The sequence below is a fragment of the Salmo salar genome, chromosome 17, assembly GCF_965601325.2.
Source record: "Salmo salar chromosome 17, fSalSal1, whole genome shotgun sequence".
Taxonomy (NCBI): domain Eukaryota; kingdom Metazoa; phylum Chordata; class Actinopteri; order Salmoniformes; family Salmonidae; genus Salmo; species Salmo salar.
In genome coordinates this window covers 48,687,077-48,700,881 of record NC_138307.1, presented here as the reverse complement: position 1 = coordinate 48,700,881, position 13,805 = coordinate 48,687,077, and the positions used below count along the sequence as shown (strand labels likewise).

Genomic DNA, 13,805 nt, shown 5'->3' with positions numbered 1-13,805 from the left:
TTTAAGTCTTATGCCAGAAAACCAGGTTTGATTGAATAGGACACATTAATATCTTTGACAGTTCATACTTAACCATAATTAATAGTGTTTTCTCTCCAAGCGCCAGGGATCTGTTTTGATGGCAGCATTAACATGTTATGAAGACGACATAATACAGGTAAGCCATCTCAACTAGGCCTACAGCATGTTATTGTTATTCACAACCTGTAAATTAGAATGTGAACTGACTCAAAACTAAGGTGAGGAAATGCCTAAACTGAATTTCTGAAACTACTGTTTTCTTCCTCTAGAGTGAATACAGGGTCATGGTTGAGATCCTGAACGAAAACGATAACAAACCAATGTTCCTTGAGAAGACTATACAACCGCGTTACATAAGTGAGGTAAAAATACATCACACTTTGTTAATATAGATAATCTTGTCTTTCAGATGCATAATGACAGGTCTTCTGTATTTCATCAATCCTCAGCTCACTGCAGTCAACTCTGTAGTCTTCACTGTCAAGGCCATCGATGCTGATGGAGACACCATCACCTACATCATCGACAGAGCCTCGGTATGGTACCATGAGTTTGAACTTAGAGAGAATCATGATGGGACAGTGTGTGATAGGATTTAGAGAGTAGGAAGAGTTCATTGACAGCAGTTAAAGTGAATTTTTACCAATAAAAACACCTAGCTCTCTAGTAGGCACTTCACAACAGTGCTGAATCCTGTTGTCATGTTCCTGTTGATTTCAAACAATGACCCAATATATCCACTTATAGCGACAACCCAACATCTACTCAAATTAATTATATTTTAAATGCTCCTAACCTTGCTGATTACACCTCTGTGTCAATCGCTCCGTAGACCATCTGTGCACTAATTTAATGAACATTAATTTGCATGTTCTCTCTCATCCCAGCCTGATGCCAGCTACTTCAGGATAGACCTGCCCAACAGTGGTAAAGTAATCCTGGACAAGCCATTGGACTATGAGACCAAAACCAAGCTGCAGCTAGTCATCTACGCTGTGGTAAGACCTGCTACTTATCAGACCTGGATTCAAATAGTATTTGTTCTTTCAAATACTTTGAGCGTTTTGATTGAGCCTGTCTTAGGTCCCAGACAGACGGGGTTGCACTTCTTGGACTATTTCAATGGGCTCGTTGAGTCAGACATGCTCAATCAAGCACAGCTGAAGTATTTGAAAGAAAACAAATACCATTTGAACCCATGTCTGCTACTAATCCCCTTTTTCATTAATCAACGAGAACACATTGAGGCCTGAGGCCAATAATTATGAAAGCCAGAGGCTATTACTGTGCCACTTCCTGCCTAGTCATATAATTATAATCTGAAGATATGTAATCTATTGCTATGCCACTGCCTGACTAGCCGTGTAATAGCATTATAATCTACTCAACTATTTATGAGTAAAGCCATCCTCAAACACTTTGTGCCGAGAAACCGATCATAAATAGTTACAATGCATCTTGCAGGCAGCATCATTCTCTAACCTAAAATCTCAAATGCTGAGGAAGGACGTGGCTGGGCTGAATACCTGTCTCCTGACCATGTCTATGGCTTCCCTTACGGAAAAACCACATGAATTTCACGTGAACTCGTGTGATCAAATGTGATTTCATGTGAAGTTAATATGACAACATGTGAAGCAACATGACATAAAACTACGTGGCAACACGTGAGTACGTGGAAGAACATGATCGCATGTGATGTTAATGTAAAATAAATGTGACAACATGGGGATGAAACATTTCTACATGCAATACCATGACACTAGACATGTGACAACATTTCAGCACATATGAAAACCCAGGTGTGAAATGTAATTTAGAACATTTTACTTTGAAAGACATAATTTACATGAATTACATTTAAGCAGTCATGGTCCCCTGCATGTTTTGTGTAATTCCCGGTTTGTTGCAGGGACATCCCCAATGACTTTTCTTAAGATGTTCTTAGAACGTTGTGTCTAGTTGCGGTGAAAATACAGTAAATCTACAACCAGTTACTGTATTTTATTAGCTAAATCCATGTGTTAATGGACAGTATGCTTATTAAGGACAGTATGCTTATTACTTAGGACTCAACCTCACTTGACCTAACTAAGATTTTAACTCACAACCTCTTGGTTGCTAGCTACCTGAAGTTCCCGCTGTGCCACCAGGTCTGTGGCTATAATGGAGACTGGCAAGAACACATTTCTGCAATTTGCCGAAAGTTGCGGTAAAAATAAATAAATATTCACAACAACTTGAAGATGTTATTTCTATAAAATGACAGTATGCTGCTGTATTCTCATTTCACTTACTGTAACATTTTGTACTGTGACCACAAATAAAAGTATTAAATGGGATTTGAACTCATAACCTCTTGGTCACTAGCAACCTGAAATGTCCTGCTACAGTGCAGCTACACCACCAGATCTGTGACTGTGAAAGAGATATGGCCACAGACTTATTGGCAAGAATGTATCTCTGTGCTTTGCTAAAAGCTGCCCAGAATCAAGTAAATAATTGTCTGATTATCACCATTAAGGTAACATCAACATCATCTACACTTGACGTAGAGTATACAATAATTATTTGAACTTGCAACCTCTTGTTTGGGAGTACATCAATGTTTCTGTAGTACCACGAGGTTCATACTTAATAAGACTACTAAGGATATGGTTAGGGTACAGTGTTGTTACCTGGAGTACAAAAAAGTCAAAAGGTACACGTCCTGACCATATACTTAGGTATTTTTGTATTATATTTGGTCAGGACGTGGCAGAGTTATGTTTGGTTATGGTATAGTGGGGTTGTGAGTGTTGGTTTAGGTTCTAGATTAGGTTTTCTATGTGTAGGTTGGGTGCTGGACTCTCAATTGAAGGCAGGTGTGTTGAGTTGCCTTTGATTGGGAGTCCTATATTAGTAGGGTGTGTTTGTCTGTGTGTTTGTGGGTAATTGTATTTTGCACTGTGTTTCGTTTCACTGCACCTGTGAAACTGTCACCGTTCTCCTTTGCGTGTTTATTTTGTTTTGTCGTTTCCATCTATAATAAATATAATGTGGAACAGTCAACCCGCTGCGTATTGGTCATCGAGTGATTTCGACATATCTTCCGATGAGGGAGAATACGAGGAACGTGACACATATAAACTCACATGGTACATTTAAGTACCTTGTAGGTATAATTGGAAATGTTTCTACCCAATATTTTGAATGTAAGGTACGATCACCACTACACTTTGATGGCTGGGGGCAATGTACTGGTGGGATTCATTAGCATATTTGGGGGCTTGGTCAAATATAATGGTTAATTGTGCCAACCATCAGTGGAATTGTTGTAGCAGTTTAAGTGTTTGATGGTTATGCAGGTACAAGTAAAGCAACTGCTTTAATACTTTCTGTTCCGCAAATGTTGGAAAAGAATGTCAGTAATCAGATGCACTGTGAGGAGGTTACTGTGCATTTTCCAGTGACTTAATGGCAACTTGTTGCTGTGAATTTGTTATTTCTTAACTGTAAACTACTTGTCAGTAAGTTATTAGAAAAGTCACAGTAACTTACTGGCAACATGTTGCCTATAACCTACAGGACACTTGCTGCCACCAGCATCCTTGCCAGTTACCTACTGTGCCATTACTGACTCTTCTATTGACAACATGTACATCACTTGCTGATTGGCAGCATACTTTAACAGCGACAGCCTATCAGAAGATTGCAGGCGCGGCTTATCGGAGGCGTGGCTTTTTTTGGGGGGGGGGCCCTCCATAAAAGGCTGGTCATCCCAGTTAATGTGCTCTGTTCATAAACATTAAGCTTGTACACGGTCAGTTCTGCAGCCTTGTTAAATGCTGACATAAGTGCATGTGATTCCAAAGCGCCATAAGATATTTCATTCACAATTGTAATTGTAATACTCACTTTCCTATCAGACTATCAGGTCAGTGAGTGTGATGGATTAGCTACAGTAAATTACTGGGAATCTTACAATAACCCACTTGTAACTAGTTAACAGTAAGTTATTGAAAATTAAACGTTAACTTAATGTTTACCAGCTGCCATTAAGCTTGTGGATATGCATAGTAACCTCAACCTCTGCCGGATATGTGTTTCCCCTGGTTGAGCTAACGTAGGCTACTGTGATTAGCATGAGGTTGTAACCAAAAAATATCCCAGGCCTGCCCATGTGTGGGTAGAAAGCTTAAATACTTGTTAATCTAACTGCACTGTCCAATTTACATTTTAGTCATTTAGCAGACACTCTTATCCAGAGTGACTTACAGTATTTGTATTTGGGCAATCTTGATATAACATTTTGAACAGATATGCAATGGTTCATTGGATCAGTCTAAAACTGTGCACATAAACTGCTGCCATCTAGTGGCCAAAATAAAAGTTGCGCCTGGGCTGTAATAATACATTACGGCTGTTCTCTTGCATTTCAAAGATGGTAAAAAAAATACAAAAATAAACTTTTTTTCCTTTGTATTATCTTTTACCAGATCTCATGTGTTATATTCTCCTACATTAAGTTTGCATTTCCACAAACTTCAAAGTGTTTCCTTTCAAATGGTATCAAGAATATGCATATCCTTACTTCAGGTCCTGAGCTACAGGCAGTTAGATTTGGGTGTCATTTTTTGTGAAAATTTAAAAAAAGGGTCAGATCCTGAAGAGGTTTTAGCAGCGCAGCTCTTGATTGTCACAAGTTCTTACAAAGATTGGAGTTCTTACAAAGATTGACATTTCACATGTGAAAACGTGTTTTAGAAGCACTTCAGTTATTCTGACTATTCTCACATCTTTGACTTCATTTACTTATTCCAGCAATTTGAGGGTTTTCTGTATAGTTGTCTGTTGGTGGGGTATATTATTGTGTATTAATGTTACTCCCGAATCACTAAGATAAATATAAATCGCTTTTCTTGACTGTATTTATAACAAGGTTGGGATTTAATTTGAAGTCCAATGTGTAGCAATACAGTCGAAATCAATTACTGACACAGACATTGTGACGTAGCAGGAAGAATGCTGTGAACCAAGGGGTTGTGAGTCAAAATCCCAGGTAAGGACATGTTGAATGATAATTACTGTATAAATAAACATCCAGAATGTAATGTTTGTCAAAGTGTGTAAAATATGTAAGTTGAAAACACCATGTTAAAAGTGCTGTGTGTAACATGACTCAGATTGTTATAATAAATATTCTGAGAATCAAACTAAGGGGTAGGCAAAGGACAGGTCGAGGGCAGGCAGAGGTTCATAATCCAAGGCAGATTCAAATCGGGGACAGAACGGCAGGCAGGCTCAGGGTCAGGAGGCAGAACCGGGAAGACTAGAAAATAAAAACTTGAGGACAGGAGAAACACTGATAAGACCTGACAAAACAAGACAAACTGGCAACAGAAAACAGGTGTAAATACACAGGGGATAATGGGGAAAAAATAGAAGACACCTGGTGGGGGGTGGAGACAAGCACAAGACAGGTGAACAGATCAGGCTGTGACAGTGTGTGTATCATAATGACTCATGATTGTTTACAGGGCCTCATCACCTGTGAAATCTCATGTGAACATTTTTTATCCACATGTAAAAGGTTATGTGATCGCGTGAAAATCCACATGAGAAACTTCATGTGAAATATCAACCCCTGTGAAGTATTCCAAAAACACATGGTTTCACATCTGCAAAACATGTAAAAATTTTAAATTTAAAATTGTGATTTTCCACATGTGAAATCATGTTTTTCTGTAAGCGTTTGCTCTCAGTCTTGCTAGGTTGAAGAGTTTTCCATTATATTGGGTATCATTACTGAAGCTTAGATAAAATAATAATACATTTCTTTCTCCAGGAAACCAACACCAAGGAGTGGTACAACACTTCCGCCTCTCTGACTGTGAATGTGGAGGACAGGGACGACCATTACCCTCAGTTCCTACCGTGCACACCCATCTCCCAGGACCACAACCACACGGTTGTCTGCACCAACCCCATCTACGTGGTCAACATCACAGAAAAGGACCAGGTGATGACTACTGCTTAGTACTTTCATTGTAGAATTCTAATTATATAGATGTGCATACTGCATGCAATATTGATTATTTTTGTATTAAACCTTACTATATTAACCAGGAAAGAAACTTGAAGTTATAAATCTCTTTTGCGAGGGCAAACTGTCAGGAGTCAAGATTTAACAATTGATTGATTAAACAATCCATGTGGATTCTAAGATGCAGTAATTCTCTGGTTTCAGGACATATTACTGAATTTCTCTCCTGGTCCAATTCATGCCGAAGATGGAGACAGAAGCCTTGATACACCTTTGCTCTACTCCATTCTCTCAGGTGTGGGCCTACCTAATAGTGTCTGCTTAATCAATAGGTCACCAGTAGGCAATTTCAAGGCCTATTGAGAGGCCAGTAGACTGCTCTAATATTTCTATTTTGAAAGGATTGCATTGCAGCCTTACACTTGAAGTCGGAAGTTTACATACACCTTAGCCAAATACATTTAAACTCAGTTTCACAATTCCTGACATTTAATCCTAGTAAAATGTCTTGGGTTAGTTAAGATCACCATTTTATTTTAAGAATGTCAAATGTCAAAATAATAGGAGAGAGAATGATTTTTCAGCTTTTATTTCTTTCATCACATTCCCAGTGGGTCAGAAGTTTACATACACTCAATTAGTATTTGGTAGCATTGTCTTTTAAATTGTTTAACTTGGGTCAAATGTTTCAGGTAGCCCTCCACAAGCTTCCCACAATAAGTTGGGTGAATTTTGGCACATTCCTCCTGACAGAGCTGGTGTAACTGAGTCAGGTTTGTAGGCCTCCTTGCTCACACACGCCTTTTTCAATTCTGCCCACAAATTTTCTATGGGATTGAGGTCAGGGCTTTGCGATGGCCACTCCAATACCTTGACTTTGTTGTCCTTAAGCCATTTTGCCACAACTTTGGAAGTATGATTGGGGTCATTGTCCATTTGGAAGACCCATTTGCGACCAAGCTTTAACTTCCTGACTGATGTCTTGAGATGTTGCTTCAATATATCCATATAATTTTCTTACCTCATGATGACATCTATTTTGTGAAGTGCACCAGTCCCTCCTGCAGCAAATCACCCCCACAACATGATGCTGCCACCCCCGTGCTTCACGGTTGGGATGGTGTTATTCGGCTTGCAAGCCTCACCCTTTTTCCTCCAAACACAACAATGGTCATTATGGCCAAACAGTTCTATTTTCGTTTCATCAGACCAGAGGACATTTCTCCAAAAAGTACGGTCTTTGTCCCCATGTGCAGTTGCAAACCCTAGTCTGACTTTTTTATGGCGGTTTTGGCGCAGTGGCTTCTTCCTCGCTGAGAGGCCTTTCAGGTTATGTTGATATAGGACTCGTTTTACTGTGGATTTAGATACTTTTGTACGTGTTTCCTCCAGCATCTTCACAAGGTCCTTGGCTGTGGTTCTGGGATTGATTTGCACTTTTCGCACCAAAGTATGTTCATCTCTAAACAGAACGCGTCTCCTTCCTGAGAGGTATGCTGACTGCATGGTCTTGGCTGATTTCTTTTGATTTTCCCATGATGTCATGCAAAGAGGCAATGAGTTTGAAGGTAGGCCTTGAAATACATCCACAGGTACACCTCCAATTGACTCAAATGATGTCAATTCGCCTATCAGAAGCTTCTAAAGCCATGATATCATTTTCTGGAATTCTCCAAGTTGTTAAAATGCACAGTCAACTTAGTGTATGTAATCTTCTGACCCACTGGAAATGTGATTAAGTGAAATAATCTGTCTGTAAACAATTGTTGGAAAAATTACTTGTGTTATGCACAAAGGAGATGTCCTAACCGACTTGCCAAAACTGTAGTTTGTTAACAAGAAATTTGTGGAGTGGTTAAAAAACAAGTTTTAATGACTCTTACCTAAGTGTATGTAAACTTCCGACTTCAACTGTATATGGCCATTCTGTGTGGCATCCCGTGTATTTACCTGTAACACATGTGCCTCAGGTGCTGACAAAAACAGGTTTCAGATTGACAACCAAACAGCAGAGATCACATTGACAAGACGGGTGGAAAACAGACATCTGACACCTATACTCCGACTACGCATCATGGTAAGAAAATCTTGATTGAAACAATGATAAAAGCACTAGTATCAGTAGCATGCCTTATCAAAAAGCCACAAAAGACAATGTTAAGTCCAATACTAAGAGCCTTTTAAAATCTAATTTGGTAACCGATTAGATCTGAAAAAGGATCTTCCTGGACTGTTTGACACTGAAAACACCATCAATTATCTACAGGCATCTCAGCTGAATGACCCAAAGAAGTATAGTGTGGCGACAGCGCTGGTCCGGGTGCTAGCAGAGAACCGGTTCCCTCCCCTCTTTAACAGAACCACGTACAAGGGCTTCATCATTGAGAGCTCCAGCCCTGCCACGCTAGTCTCCACCTATGGGAACGAGGTGCTTCTCATCCAAGCCATAGACCAGGACTTTGTAGATGTAAGCGGTGGGACAATATGTGTGTCTGACTAAATTTAGTTCGTTTAAAGGGATAATAAACAAATGTTTTTTCATCCCATCTTGGTTCTTGGTACATCCTGTCTTGCTTCACCTTCCCTCTATTTGCAGGGGGTGAATCCAAAAATGCATTATTCTCTCCAGCCCACACTAGCCACCACTGGACTGTACCACATCACCGAGGAAGGGGTTATCATCGCTAAGACTGACCGCCTACGACCCTTTGACAGGCACATCCTAGAGGTAAGGTCATAATCGGACAAATATATACTGAACAAAAATATATAACGCAACATGCAACAATTTCAAAGTTTATTAAGTTACAATTCATATAAAGAAATCAGTCAATTTAAATAAATATATTAGGGCCTAATCTATTGATTTCACATGACTGGGAATACAGCTATGCATCTGTTGGTCACAGATGCCTTTTAAAAATAGGTAGGGGCGTGGATCAGTAAACCAATCAGTATCTAGTGTTACCACCATTTGCCTCATGCAGTGCGACACATCTCCTTCGCATAAAGTTGATCAGGCTGTTGATTGGGGCCTGTGGAATGTTTCTGGATATTGGCGGGAATTGGAACACTGTCGTACACGTTGATCCAGAGCATTCCAAACATGCTCAATGGGTGACATGTCTGGTGAGTTTGCAGGCCACGGATGAACTGGGAAATGTTCAGCTTCCAGGAATCGTGTACAGATCCTTGCAACAAGGGGCCGTGTATTAACATACAAAAACATGAGGTGATGGCGGCGGATGAATGGCACGACAATGGGCCTCAGGATTTCGTCACGATATCTCTTTGCATTCAAATTGCCATATATAAAATTAAATCGTGTTCGTTGTCCATAGTTTATGACTGCCCATACCATAACCCAACCTCCACCATAGGGCACTCTGTTCACAACGTTGACATCAGCAAACCACTCACCCACACAACGCCATTGACAAATTCTCTAAAAATGGCGTTGGAGAGGGCTTATAGTCGAGAAATGAACATTCAATTCTCTGGCAACAGCTCTGGTGGACATTCCTGCAGTCAGCATGCCAATTGCACGCTCCCTCAAAACATCTGTGCCATTGTGTTACAAAACTGCACATTTTACAGTGGCCTTTTATTGCCCTGCACAAAGTGCACCTGTGTATTGATCGTGCTGTTTAATCAACTTCTTGATATGCCAGACCTGTCATGTGGATGGCAAAGGAGAAATGCTCACTAAGAGGAATATAAACAAATTTGTGCACAACATTTGAGAGAAATAAACTTTGTGGGTATGGAACATTTCTGGGATATTTTATTTCAGCTCATGAAACATGGGACCAACACTTTAAATGTTGCATTTATATATTTTTTTCAGTGTAAAAACCCAGATGAGTTTGTTAAACAGGGACAGTTGGTTTTACTAGTCGTCCCTGGCTAACTGTATAGCTAGGTTAGGCCAATAAGTGGTCCAGTAGTAATACAACTGTAGGTAACACACACACACACACACACACACACACACACACACATTAAAATTAGCTTCACTTAAGATTAGGGTTAGAAATACACAGAATCCTTTTTGGGCTCCGAATCTACACTGCCCTATCAAGCTAAAAGGCAGTAACTGCTCATAGCATGGAACTGAGAAATATTGCTTTTATTTACCTAGGTTCCACAGTAACTTAAAGTCATTTTTGCTATATTAAATACATGCTTAATCACGTGGACAAGTATCCTGCCTCTATGGTGTTGTGTTTTGTAGAAAATGGGGGTCATGTTAGCAGTAACTCATTTTAGACCAAATGAGCAGTTACTGCCTTTTTGCTTGGTAGGGCAGTACAGTTCTCTGTATTATCATTATTTATCCTATAGGTGGTCGCTATGGATGAGGAATCAGGTGAGGTTGCTAAAGCCTCAGTCGACATAGAGCTGCTACAAAGAAGCCAGCCAAGTAAGTACTGAGCATTACTGATGCATCAGGGGGGGAAGAGGCTGATGAGGATACAGGAAACCCACGTACAAAGACAGATCACACACCTCATTGCCCCCCCCCTTCAAAATTAGCCTACATTTAGGCTATGGTATTTCACCCTATTTTGGGGTAAAAACCAGAGTGTAATGCTTGTATGGATGTCAACCTCAATACATGTTCATGTCATTGTCACCAACCAACTGCATTACACTTAAACACAGCTTCAAGTATCACCACCAATTTCTATATGGCTAGCTATGTTACGATCGGCAGTTAATAGAACTCTTCTCTAACCCCTAAATGGACTATTACTAAATATTATGCAGTGAAAACAGCCAAACATACTGTATCTAAATCGGATTTTAGTAACCACATTGTGGGCCTATTAGAAAACAAAAATCATGATGGATTTGACATGCATCCACTTTGTAAAACCAGATTCTTGGAATGCGCGCAAATGACGGCGTACTTGTTCTTTCCCCACGGTCTGATTTCTTTACAGCGGAGTCCGAAATCATTGACACCCTTGATGTGTGAAAGATGAGCAAAAATGACTGTATAACATATAGAATTGAAAAACGGAGCTACAGTATATTGCATGCTCCCAAATTTTGGTAAAAATTATTTGATACTAATAAAATATATTTTGTTTAATTAACAAGTAATACAATATATATTTTTAAGGTAGGGGTCAAAATGATTGACACCCTGTTTTCAATACCTTACCTACGGATAACGGAACTGAGCCTTTTACTAAAATGTTTTATGAGTTGGAGAACACATTGGGAGGGATCGTAGACCATCCCTCCATACAGAATCATTCCAGATCCTTTATATTCTTGGTATGTGCTTATAGACTGCCCTCTTCAATTCATACCACAGGTTTCCAATGTGCTTTAAGTCCGGAGACTAAGATGGCCATTGCAAAATGTGAATTTTGTGGCTGATAAACCATTTCTTTGTGGATTTTAATGTGTGGTTGAAGTTATTGTCTTGCTGGAAGATCCACTTAGATTCTCCCAGTTCACCCCTCCTCTCCCCTTCCATACACTGTCAATCATGCTACTCCTGACAACATGGACACGCCCCTCTCTCCCCTTCTATGCACTGTCAATCACGCTACTCCTGACAACATGGACACAATATGATGAGTTAAACCAGGCAACTGGCTGCTCGAACTTCCCAGACTGTATTTTTCTCCCCATTCAAAAAACTGTAGACAGAGACTGCTTACAAAACAGACAAACTTTCTCTTCAACTGGGCTTCAGGCACAAAGTCTGGATGAATGACTAAGACTCTGCAGGGCTATGAGCATGAGCCGTTGCAAAGTGAAAATGGACCAGTTGTGTGAGCTGCTGGACTTCATCCGCTAACTCGCCTCTCCTATCCCTCCATAGTTCCATGGACACCTTTCAGAGACATGGATGTGAGGATGGCTGGCGGTATCATGGGTGGGATGCTGCTGCTGTTAGTGACCACCCTGTTCCTGCTGATCCGATGGGCCAAGAGGAGGAGGAGACAGAGACAAAACCCGGCCGGACGAGGGGCTGTCGCCCTGGGCAAACACCTCAAAGTGGTAAGGGCTGCTCCATGCACACATAACACACACACTACTGTATACACACACAGGGGCAACTAAAGCACGCACACACCATTTGCTGGCCAGTGGCGACTGAATGAATGATAAGGAATGGCAAGGATACATAGAGTATAAGCATGCAAAAACATGTAAACACACTGACTATTACAATCAAGCAACTAAGGATAGTATGCTTATACAAGCCTAATTTAAGCTAAATGTGTCATTAACCAGGTTTCCATCCAACCTTTTTATGCAAGTAAAGTACATGTCAGATAAGAAATGTCACGACAGGCCTGATGGAAGCGTTCCAATTTTCGACAAAACAAAATACGCTAGTTAAAGTGGGATTTTTTGTGTCGGTAAAATTAATTATGCGAGAAATGGCGTCGGAAACGCCTTTAAGCGCAAATATTGCTATAATAACCATCACATTCAAGTAAACTTGGAGTCACGAGATCCTCCCACTCCGACTCGGGAAATCATGCGGTTTATTAGGCTACAGGTGAAATAAATGATGATCAACTTCACAGGGGCTAGAGCGCATGTGCCAATACCATAGTAAGCACATTTGCGATTTAACGCAACCGTTTTTGTGACAAAAATTATATCCGATTTTTATCCGCAAAAAAAGTCAATTTGGTGGAAACACTGGTGGGAAAATGCACATCTTTTCTTTATAAAGGTTTTAAAATCTGTCGCCAATTGGATGGAAACCTACCTACTGTCTAATCTAAACTAATCGACCACTTATCTAAACTACAGAGTAATCAAATTGTTTTTTTTTAAACATGTCTGTAAAGCCATATCAATCACAACCTTCGAGCTCTGACTCCTAAACCAGCACAACAAGTTAAAACTCAGCATATCAGACTCTCTTTCCTTTCTCCCCTCCTCACTCTACGCTCCTGACGTCTCTTTTCACTAATGCTGTTTATGTCGAGTTTAAGGTGGTTCCAGATGGTGAGTTTTCATGAACGCATTGCTTTGACGTACGCACTAGAGTGATGTTGTGGTTGTGACAGTGAGATGGTGTAATGTGTGTTAGATGCGTACATGTGATGCACTTCCATTGCATAATTATGCAAATGAAAGTATGGCACCTGTGGTTGTACTGTGATGTTGCGGTTCTGCTTTGTTTTTTTGTTTGTAAATGTTACACATTGGTGATATGTAACAACAGTAACACATATAACATAATAGTTGTACAGCTCCAAAAGTATTGGGACAGTGGCGTTTGTTGTTTTGGCTCTGTATTCCAGCACGTTGGATTTCAAATGATACAACGACTAGAAGGTTAAATTGTAACTGTCAGCTTTCATTTTGCACCATTTTAGGGGACCAAACTATTGGGACAAATTGACTTATGAGTATTAAAGTAGTAAAGTGGTCCCATATTCATAGCACACAATGATTACAGAACTAGCACATACGCAGAAGGTACAGTTGGTCATAGTGACTCTGTTTTGGTTGCGTTTTAGATTTTTTTGTGCCCAATAGTCACTTTTATTGTAAATGCGAAATTAATGTTTGAAAACATTAAATGTGGATGCTACCATGATTATGGATTATCCTGAATGAATCGTGAATAATGATGGGTGAGAAAGTTAGACGCACAAATATCATACCCCCAAGACATGTTAATACAATAACAGTGGAGGTTAGCATTTTCTGGTGGGTATGATATGATATTTATGCCTCTGTACCTTTCTCACTCATCATGATTCATTCAGGA

The 13,805-nt window shown here is 40.0% G+C and overlaps 1 non-coding gene across 1 annotated transcript; it reads left to right on the top strand.

Moving 5' to 3' along the window:
• Positions 1-468: 468 nt before the first annotated feature.
• Positions 469-6,015, top strand: LOC106576027 (uncharacterized). The gene is made up of 3 exons (XR_014381044.1): positions 469-557; positions 909-1,019; positions 5,849-6,015. It is a non-coding gene; the product is annotated as an uncharacterized LOC106576027 (transcript).
• Positions 6,016-13,805: the final 7,790 nt, after the last annotated feature.